A 10685-nucleotide genomic window follows, 5' to 3' on the forward strand; every position below is an offset into this window, starting at 1 on the left:
AAAACCATTTCAAAACGAAATTAAAACTTCAAACTAACTTAAAGTCAAAATAATTTTAATTAAAACCAACGTCAAATACAAAGTGGGACCATATAGGCCTAAAACAAAACTAATAAATAATCAAATAAGTTAGTAGAACCAAACTAAATGAGCTAATAAGTACTATCTTTGTTACCTTTAGTTAAAACAGATGAATTTTTATATCTCACAAATAAGACCCTTTTGTTGCAACTAAAAAGAAACAGAGGTAAAATAACATTACAACTCTAAATATCATAAATAAACACAAGTAGTTTTCCACACAAAACCTTTGACATGCTTTCATGCTTCTCTACCTGAAAATGTCTTAGATTGCCTCAATTGCTCGCCATAAATAGGTCATCACAGGGCCAAAACAAAACAAGAGCAACATATACAAACAAAACATACATCACCAAAGCTGAGTACATACATCATATCGAAATACACTAACAGTATTTGTCTTAACTATTTAATATTTTTACTTGTAGTCAAACAAAGTCAACAAACCAAACAAGACTCATAGATTATAATATAGTTAATTTATTTTATTTGGAGTACGCGTCTGTTATAACTAAATCTAAATTTTGCTAACTTTCGTTAACTTTAACTTGTTAACGGAGGTTTACCAAAGGATTGACCCAATGTTGAATGTTTGAACTATAAATATTAGAAAGTCTGGCGCTGAGTGAATCATTACCTTAAATGGATGATGAATGTAATATCTAGCCTAATTAAACAAGCCCATAATCAAGGAAGGAAGCGACTTTTAGTCCATTATTAGAAGGCAAATTCAAACAAGTCTATGGCGCCAAGAAGGAAAATATCGTTTTAACGGTTGTAACGAGATCATGGGTGTGTTACCGTGTGGATGATATGATTAATTGGATGGATGACATAGTTAATTATTTGAATGATATTAATAACTATTTGGATGATATCTATCTCTAAGTGTTTAGGTTGGATGACATGATTAACTGTTTGAATAATATCATTATAACTATTTAATTTGGATGATATTAGTAACTAATTAGATGATATGATTAGTTGTTTTGATGAAATCAATAATTACTTGGATGATATAGTTAATTGTGTGGATGATATTAATAACTACTTGGATGATAAAGTTAATTGTTTGGATAAAACGAGTAACTAATTAGATGATATCTTTGATTAATGTTTAGGCTGGATGATAAGATTAATTGGCTGGATGACATGGTTAATTATTTGAAAAATAAAATATTAGTAAGTACTTGAATGATATCATTGTAATTGATTAAACATTTTTAAAGATTGGGCTTTCCTTTTTGTGTGTTGGTCTCACAAAATCATTAGTGAGACAAATCTTATACCTTAGAAACTGATTCAATGGAGGAGAGAAAACTCAAAGTAGGCTTCAATGGAGAACTCAGAGTGCGCTTCGAAGGAGGAGAGAGAGAGAAATTTGAGGATGCTTAGGAGAAGAGTGAGGATGAGAGGACTTAGAGGAGCAAAAGCAGGAGAGAGAAATGGGACAATCTGAAAAGACCAAAATAGCCCTGGTAATCTGGTCAATCAGGGAAGGGTGCTAAGGGCAGGGGAGGGCAGAAACGTCAATCTCCTGTTCATAAGGAACATTAAATGTGAAACAGTAAGGGTGGTTGGGGCTTTTATAAGGGCTATAGATTGTTCACATTGTATTCATCTCATCGCTTATTCTATGATTCTTTACCCCACCTTGCATTACCCTATTATATCTTGGACATTTTCTGTTCACCTTATTTTCACTTATTTCAGATCTAATTAGTTCAGTTAAGTTAAGTAAGTTCAGATAAATTCAGCTAAATTAAGATAAGTTCATCAGTTCATGAATAATTAGTTTAAATAAGTTTAGTATAGGAAAAATTAAGTTATGATAAGGATTACTCAAATTCAAAATGAAACTAATAAATTCAGATTAATGAAAATAAGGTGATTATAACACACCATAGCAAATCATTTTCTCTCTATTTGATCTCTTCCTTATTTCCAAACCAATCACAAATCCTCTTGATCCGAGTTAGTGGGGTAGACACTTTAAAAGTGGTGGTGGTTGGGGGGGGGAAGGTAAGGGAATCCCTACCTCAAAGTGTCTCTAGTAGGGTTTGATCCCACAACCTCTTGGTTGTGAGGTTGTGACTTGTGAGATGCAAACTTGACCACTTTGTAAGATCTCTTCCTTATTATGGTTCTTTGCTTCTGTTCTTTATTAGTTTTACTTGATTTATGTTCGTTGCTGCAATAATTGAGTAGAATATGAGATGTTTTTTAACAAGTAAAAACAATAATGAACTAAAAACCAAAAGGCCTTTCCTCCATAACTTCAACCAAATCTTTACAACTAAGCATGTAAAAGTTGTTTGTGATGAAAAAGTTCACGAGGCTTGTAACATGCAAGTATGGTAGTAATGTTTGATTAGAATTCTCCATTTTAAGCTCCAAAAATTTGCGTCATTATGTACATTGTCTCCAACTCCTACGTTATTATATATGCAATTATGCAAATGCATATTATGCAAGTATGTAGCTTTAACAGAAGATCTTTGGTTGTGCCAAAAAACTTTACATATTGTAACATCTTCCAAAGAAATTACATCATTATATGTACACTTAAGCCTCATAAATTTTACATGTTCACGACTATTCATCCATTCAAATTATTTTATTTAAACTTAAAAAATACTCGTGATTGCACTATTTGAATAGGTTTTGATTCAAATTAAATTACTTCGTATTCTAAACCTTGAGTGGGATGAATATATTTTTGAGATAAGGACTTGGTTAAGTTAGACACAATTCATTTGTTATATATTTTCCAAGCTCTATTTTTGTTCTTCTCAGTCGCCTAACACATTTATATACAAAGGTATGTTTATATGCTTGATTATTTATTTATTTATGACATATGCATTGTTAAAAGGTACGTTTATATATTTATGAATTTGTCACGTTAAACATGATTTGAACAACAATTTGTTTATGATATGCGTCATTTTGCCATGCATTTACCACTTATTATTATTACAACTAATATTTTGATTTTGCTCTTGTGTGTATATATATATATATATATATATATATATATATATATATATATATATATATATAGAAGATACAATACTAAATTTGTTCATGCTTTTAATGAGAAAACTAGTGTGTAGCCCTGGCGTTGCACCGATTGCTACTTTAATTTGATCGTGTGATTATCAATTATATACATTTATTTTCATATTTATAACATAGCTTATGATTGACTTATGGTTAAGTAAATATCTTTTTTATAAAAGGTTGGGTGTTTGAATCCCCTTATCATCATTTCTGTGTATTAGTCATTTGATTGTTTAAGGTGGTGATCGAGTCGCTTATCACTTGGATCACTTGATGAACCAATTGCCGAGTGTGATTTTTTTTTTTAAGCAAAAGAAAGTTAGAAAGTAGAATATATTAGGAAGACCTTCTTACGACGGATTGATAGTGTGAATTGGTGGTTGTCCATGTATATGACATTGTAGCAAATTTAATTAATAATTTAACCTCTCTAGTCAGGAAATTAAATCCTACAAAAATTGAAAATTTATACTTGCTTGTACTTTATATGTCAGAGTAACGTAAAATAATTTAGTTAATCTTTATTTTAAATTTTACAATAATTCTATTTATCCGAGTAAAATTTTCAAGGAGGAAATACAAGTTGATATCCCATATCAACATAACTTGTTGATATAAGGGCATCAACGTCTTTTAACTCATTAAATAAGGGGCAAAATCGTCGACACATGGACTGCCCACACATCCCGTTGAACAATACCCCGTTTCGAGGATAGACGACGTTAGAGAGCTGTCAAACAATTGCTCTTTGCAATTCACCATCTCTGCAATTGCTCCAGCTCACCCACCATCTTCAATAACTCAGAAATTTCGCAGCCTTCAATCCTGTAACCATCCTTAATTACTCAACAGTAGCAATTTCTTTGATTACTCCACTCAGTAGATTGATCGTTTTCGCGGTATTAACCGTAATTTTCCCAGCAATCAACGCAATTCCCTATATGAATCGAAAAAATAAACATTAACAATAAACAAATTGAGTCATGGTAAATCAGTTTTTCCCAACAAGCAACATAATTTCCTTTTTCATAATTCAAATATTCCTCGATAAATAACACATGTAGTCTACAATTATGACTCATTGGAGGTTATAGAAAAATCAATTAAACCTTAAACCACGTACATTTCCAGCAACATCAACTGAACCAACGGCGAATATACAAACCAAATTAACCCATGGATTGGACAACTTACCTAAAAATTACGACTACAAACAACTTCAATTCAGCTCCGATGTGTCGATTTCACCAACCCAGACCACACAATAATCAGTTAAAGGAGGGATTCAGCTATCGAGATCGAACTTTGCAAACCGGCGACAAAATCAAACCAAATCTATCGGAAAATCGCCATGAAAGTAACCCTCTATCTTCTTTTCTTTCAAGCAGAAGGATTGGCCACAATAAACACTTGATGGCGTTAACTTCACCGGCCGCTTCAAACTTTACCCACAACGGACACATTTGACTCATAAAATGGGGTCCAGCTCACCAATAGTATTAAACAATGAATAAATTGCAAAAAGTAGGTATCATAATTGCGAAAATGCCATTATATCAACAAAACTTGTTGATATAGGATATCAATGGGGATTGGATCATTTTCAAGAGAGAAGGAGGGAAAAAAAGAAAGGGAAATTCTCTTTGCTAACATTGTAGTTTTTTTTTTTTATTTACCCTCTTTGATAAATTGTAAAAATTCTTATTATCATTAATAACATTGCATTATTATTTAAAGTTGTTTATAACATTAATGCTCACTTTTTACTAAATTCTTAACTATAGTTAAGAGTTTTTTTAATAAAAAAATTATTTTATTTAAAAAAACCAACCCCTATCCCCACTAGCCCCCTTTCCCCCGGTCTGCGGCACCCCGCTCCACACCCCTATAGCCGACCTCCCACCCGGCCCCCGCGACACTGACCCCCTCCGTTCCCCACCTCGACTCACATCTCTCCTCCAATTTTAGATGTATTTCCTTCGCCAATTTCTTTGGAAACTTGTCACCATTAACACGAATTAAACATCAAAACGATGAATTTCTGAAACTAAGACTTAAATTGATCCATCTCTTTCATGCCAGAAAACCCTATTTTTGCATTTTAAGTGTCGGAATACCATCGGTTGAAGCTTTAGGCCACAATTAGGTTATGTCGACCTCGGATTTCTGTAACAATGGCAAACTGAGCGTAAATTAAAACCCCACCAAACCCTTACTCGCTGAAACCCACTCGAAAAGGGGTCGAGGTTTAGGATCGTGGTGGGGGAAGGGGAGGAGGGTGTCCAGGTGGCAAAAATTGATGGTGGGTCAAGGTGTCGAGCTAGGGTTGAGGCGGCGAGGGGGACCGACGAGGAAGGGTTGACCGACCCCGATAGTGGAGGGGAGGGGTGTCTATTTTTTTTATAAAAAAATATATAATATTTACCTTTTAAAAAGTATGAGATAACTATATGAATGATATTTGGACAATTTTATCTTCTAAAATGTTTAATCCCTATTTTATTTTAAAAAGTATGAGATAACTCTTATGAATAATATTTAAAAAATTATACCCTATAAAATGTTTAATTACTTATTGTGTCTCATTAGAGAACCAACAATGGAGAGGATTACTCTCCTTTTAGCCATCCTTTTTTGTCCTTTTTGAGAATCCTCTTGAATGCTGAAGTTGCTAAAAGTATCCTGAAGTGGGCAGTAAACTAGCATTTCCTTTTGGCTAAAAGGAAACATTGCCTCGTCCCGTGTGCAAAAGCAAACAGAAGAAAAAGAAAAAAAAAAGGGAAACTATCCGTTGGAGGCAAAATGCAAACCAACGTCAAAAACAACGGTCAAAAGCAAACATTCACAAGTGAAGTTCTGACACTTGTCACAACGAGAGTGGTCACTAATAATAATAATAATAATAATAATAATAATAATAATAATAATAATAATAATAATAATAATAATAATAATAATAATAATAATAATAATAATAACAAACATATTTTACAAACTAAAATAAGGAAAATTTGACAATTACCACCTTCTGTTATGTCCATTTTAGCAATTACCACCTTCTATTTTTTATTTTTTTTGAAAATTACCACCTTCTATTTTCAAAAACATCAAAAGTTACCACCTTCTTGCCCCTCAACTACCACGTGACTAACAATTATTGGTGGTTTGGGGGAAAAAAGTGAAAGGGGAGATGAGAATTCAAATAGAATGGGCCCAAAATGACGTCACGTGGTAGTTGGGGGGCAAAAAGGTGGTAACTTTTGATATTTTTGAAAATGGAAGGTGGTAATTTTCAAAAAAAAAAAAAAATAGAAGGTGGTAATTGCTAAAATGGACATAACAGAAGGTGGTAATTGTCAAATTTTCCCTAAAATAATAATTAAGTGTGTAAATAGGAGAGAGAATATATGGTGGGGTATATGTAAATAGAAGAGAATATATGGGAAATGATACTCATTGATGTTGGAATTACGGAGTATTTAAGAAAGAGGAAAAGTAAAAGGATGGAGATAGTGGGAAGTGATGTGGAAGAAAGAGAGTGGGATGTGTCAAGTGGAGGAAAGGAGAGAGAAATTGGGAATGATTGTTGCATACTTTCCATTGCTGATGCTCTTAATGTCAATTGTCTGGTTTTTAAGGACTCTTAAACTAGTGTGTGGATATTTAATTTGTACCCTAAAAATAATAAGCATGACTACTCTAAAAATACTATGCATGACTATTTTCCGTCATTAATATTGTCAACAACTAAATTTGTGACATAAGGTCAAATCGAAAGAACTCCCCGGATATCCTACTCGCTAGATATGTTGCGTGCATCGCGCATATTTGCTACCCTAGTCAAGTTATTATAAAACTAACCATAGTTATTTTAGTCAAAATAACTTAGTTTGGTAACCAAAAATTCACAATTATCAACTTTTTTTTCCCCAATTTAACAATGAGAAAATAAGAAAGGAAAATGCTGCCACATGGTGTGGCCTGCTACCATGTCAGCCAAAATAACGGAGTGGACGCGCTGAACTAAATGACTTTAATAGAATTTAACGGAGCATCACTCTAACACATACACGCACTGACTCTCACATATAAAAGCAATGACACACTTCCCAAAAGCAATAAAACTGGAAATGGAAATCAACAAATTGCAAGGTAATTTTATCAAAATTTATATTTATACTGTTTATTATGTATTTCATCATTAAAATTTACGAGTAACCCCAAAAAACTAGCAACTCTAAAATTTACAAGTAACCCTGTAAAATTAACTAGTAACCCCTATAAAAATAATAACTATCCTTTTAAACTAACAAGTAACCCCTAAAAATAATGAGTAACTCCTGTAAAACTAATAATTAATCCCTGTAAAATTAACAAGTAACTCCGGTTCGTTAAACTAACAAGTAACCCTTAAAGTAAACAAGTAACCCTAACAAAAATTAACAAGTAACCCCTAAAATAAACAAGTAACCCTAACAAAAATTAACAAGTAACCCCTATAAAATTAACAAGTAACCCCTGTTAGTAACCCCTAAAATAAACAAGTAACCCTAACAAAAATTAACAAGTAACCCCTAAAATAAACAAGTAACCCCTCTAACAAAAACTAACAAGTAACCCCTATTAAACTAACAAGTAACCCATGTAAACCTAACAAGTAACCCCTGTAAAACTAACAAGTAACCCCTAAAATAAACAAGTAACCCCCGTAAACCTAACAAGTAACCCCTATAAAACTAATAAGTAATACCTATAAAACCAACAAGTAACCCCTAAAATAAACTAACAAGTAACCCCTATATATAAAACTAACAAGTAACCCCTATAAAACTAATAGGTAATACCTATAAAATAAACAAGTAACCCCTGTAAACCTAAAAAGTAACCCTTGTAAAACTAACAAGTAACCGCTATAAAACTAATAAGTAATACCTGAAACCTAACAAAAATTAACAAGTAACCCCTCTAACTTAACAAGTAAATTCTGTAAAACTAACAAGTAACTCCTAATAAATTACGAGTAACAAGTAACCCCCTAAAACTTTACAAGTAACCCTTCTAAAACCAACAATTAACCCCTATAACACTAAAAATACCCTATAAAACCAACGAGTAACCCCTAAAACAAGTACACTGTAATTTTTAAAAGTAATCCCTACATAATGAACAAAGTAACTATGTTGTATCTTCTACATTAGCAAGCTCCTCCAACATCTTCTTAGCAGCCTCCATTTCATCTGCCTTTTGTTTCTTTTCATTCTCTAGTAATTCTTCATAAATTGCTTGATTTTCTACTCACGAATTCTTTCACATCATCCAAAACAATCTCACGAGTTCAAATTGCAGAGCATAGATGACAGGAAATTCGAAAAATTACTAAAATTAGGGTTTGATTTATATCAGAAGTAGGAAAGTTCAGCGTATATGTCGATCCTTTCCTTCCCTTGGGGAAGATTATCTTGATTTTAGTCATTATCAACGAAAAGAACAATTTAGAGGAGAGAGAATCAAGGAAATTAACGATGAAAGAAACTGAGAACAAGGAGAGAGAAAGAAAATTAAATGTGAAGAGCAGAGAAGAAATGAAGGAGAAAGAAGTGAATAGAAAAGACTGGAAGTTTTTTTTTAAAAAATTGATGAAGCGCCTTACGCCGTTAATGGCTCGTTAACGGAGTCCGTTACATGTATGGGCTACGCGCGTTTGGGCCTTATGTATTGTGGCTGTAGGGCTGGCAATGGATCGGATACGGGTCGGATTATGCTCCATCCGCATCCATCCGCCTATGCCCATCCATCACCCGAACCATCCGTCACCCGTTCCAGACTCCATCCATATCCGATCCATCCATCATCCACGGATGAATCGGGTGGATCGGGTGATAAATGGGTGAAGTTCTATTTGCATTCTAATTTTAAAAAAAAAAAAATCAGATTTAGAAAAGTAGTCCACTAACATCAATACTTCAATAGTCTAATACACCATCAGTGAAAGAAAATGATAGTAATACCACATAATACAATTTAAAAAGTCTCACACAAATTACAACATTTGTCTAAAGCCTCATAAAAAAAAAGACAGTACATGAAAAAAAAAGACAGTACATCTCAAGTACTGAACACTTGCTCCAAATACACGTCTTTCTTTTCAACTCTTCAAGCTTTCACAAATTATTGATCTTCATATCAAAAGTCCTTCCTCTCCGTCCTACATACCATAATTAATAATACCAAGTATTTATAAATAAGATATAATCAAAAGAAATTGGGGTTAAAGAATAAAGAAATAGACGAGTTTGATCAAATTACCGAGTTAATATCAATGACTTCACTTGATGTACTTCCTTCGGCTCCCACATCAACATCATCCAAGATAGTAGCACATGCATGTGCATTGTCAAATGAAGAATCTAAATTAATATAAACAAAATTATCAATTATGATATCAAACATTTTAAAATAAATAAATTATTTTAAGTGGATGTAGTATGTAAAAGAGTAAGAATTACCAGAGTACTCATTAAGAATCCAGTTTTGTAAACACATAAGTGCCTCCACGGTTGTAGCATGAAGACACGAACGATGAGGACTCACAACCCTACCCCCCATGCTAAAAGCACTCTCTGAAGCCACGGTTGATGCTGGAATGGCTAGTATGTCCTTGGAAATTTTTCTTAAGGTTGGATACTTCAAATCAATTCTCCAATAATGAAGGACATCAAAATCATTACTCTCCGGCAATGCATCATCCTCAAGATAATGATCAAGCTCACACCTCACATTAGCCTTTCTTTTCTTAGACCTCTTAATCCTAGTCCATTCATCAACTTCATCACCATTATTATTCAAAGGATCACCAACATGTCGTTTCCCAAAAATGGTATCATGACTAGAAGACATATAATCTCCCCCCACCATCTTATCTTGGTATTCTTGTAACAAATCATACAACAATCCCCTAATCCTTTGAACTTCACCAAATGCTCCATCACCATATATTTCATTAAAGTAAAACTCCACACATTCAAGCTTATTTCTAGGGTCCAAAATTGCCGCAATAGCCAAGATTCCATTGATGTTTGACCAATACTTGTCAAACTTTTCAATCATTTTTTCAGCCATGTCCCTAATAACCTGTTCATCATCATCATTTTTCCATTTTGTCAAGCACAACTTAATCTCACATACTTGACGAAAAAATAAGTTTGCAGTAGGGTATTTCCTACCAGAGAACAACTCAGTCACTTTATGAAACTTCCTCAGCTTATCACAAATTTTTTCAGCCAACTCCCAATCACGTTGAGTAGGAATTACAAACTTGAACTTGGGATTTTGAGTTTTCAGATTTGAAAATACATTCTTATATGGGAAAGCACTTTGAAGCATTAAGTAAGTAGAGTTCCATCTTGTTTTGCAATCAAGAACTAACTTTTTAGAACAATCAATTTTTGAAGCTCTAGCCTTATCCTCAAATTTTTGGATTCTACTTGGAGTAGAAGTCCAAAAAACAACACAATTACAGATTCTTTCAATACCATAACCAA

The sequence above is a fragment of the Chenopodium album genome, chromosome 26 (assembly GCF_948465745.1).
Source record: "Chenopodium album chromosome 26, dcCheAlbu1.1, whole genome shotgun sequence".
Classification (NCBI taxonomy): Eukaryota; Viridiplantae; Streptophyta; class Magnoliopsida; order Caryophyllales; family Amaranthaceae; genus Chenopodium; species Chenopodium album.